The sequence below is a fragment of the Anoplopoma fimbria genome, unplaced genomic scaffold (genome assembly GCF_027596085.1).
Source record: "Anoplopoma fimbria isolate UVic2021 breed Golden Eagle Sablefish unplaced genomic scaffold, Afim_UVic_2022 Un_contig_2228_pilon_pilon, whole genome shotgun sequence".
Classification (NCBI taxonomy): domain Eukaryota; kingdom Metazoa; phylum Chordata; class Actinopteri; order Perciformes; family Anoplopomatidae; genus Anoplopoma; species Anoplopoma fimbria.
Genome location: NW_026552305.1, coordinates 1 through 593, shown reverse-complemented (window position 1 = coordinate 593; position 593 = coordinate 1). Strand labels below are relative to the sequence as shown.

General features: G+C 37.3%; 1 non-coding gene across 1 annotated transcript; it reads left to right on the top strand.

Annotated features, from left to right (window-relative positions):
* Positions 1-10: 10 nt before the first annotated feature.
* trnai-uau (transfer RNA isoleucine (anticodon UAU)) lies at positions 11-104 on the top strand. The gene is made up of 2 exons: positions 11-48; positions 69-104. It is a non-coding gene; the product is annotated as a tRNA-Ile (tRNA).
* Positions 105-593: the final 489 nt, after the last annotated feature.

The window sequence follows — 593 nt, the reverse complement described above, 5'->3', positions numbered from 1 at the left end:
AGAGGAAAGAGCTCCAGTGGCGCAATCGGTCAGCGCGCGGTACTTATAAGACAGTACACTGTGGAGTCATGCCGAGGTTGTGAGTTCAAGCCTCACCTGGAGCATTTATGTCTTTGTTGTACAATATTAACATTAAAACATGGAGCTATTGGCTTTACATGTTGTGTCCACTGCAGACATAGAGTGCATGAAATGATATCCATGCAGCATTTAGTGCCGACAGGGAAAACAAGGATAAAAATAAAGTGGTAATAAAGTAATCTTTGTGTGTAAAACGTAGTTATTTATAACTAGTTTACAAACTAAAAGGTGGAGAAACACTTCAGTGTGGTCTGAAGCTAATCCTCTCCGAGCTCTAGATCAACAGTTAGTGAATAAACATGAGAGATATCCATCTACTTATCAAACTATTCCTTCAAACAGAGTTTAAACTTCAGCTGTTTGTCTACAACAGGTCTGAAACAATCCTACGTAGCCACCACTGGACTCTATTCATACAAATAGTGTAATACTATTATGATTATGATTATTATTAGTGTAGAATGAGCTTTAAACACAATATACATGTAAAACTTGTGCAGCATTGTTGTTAT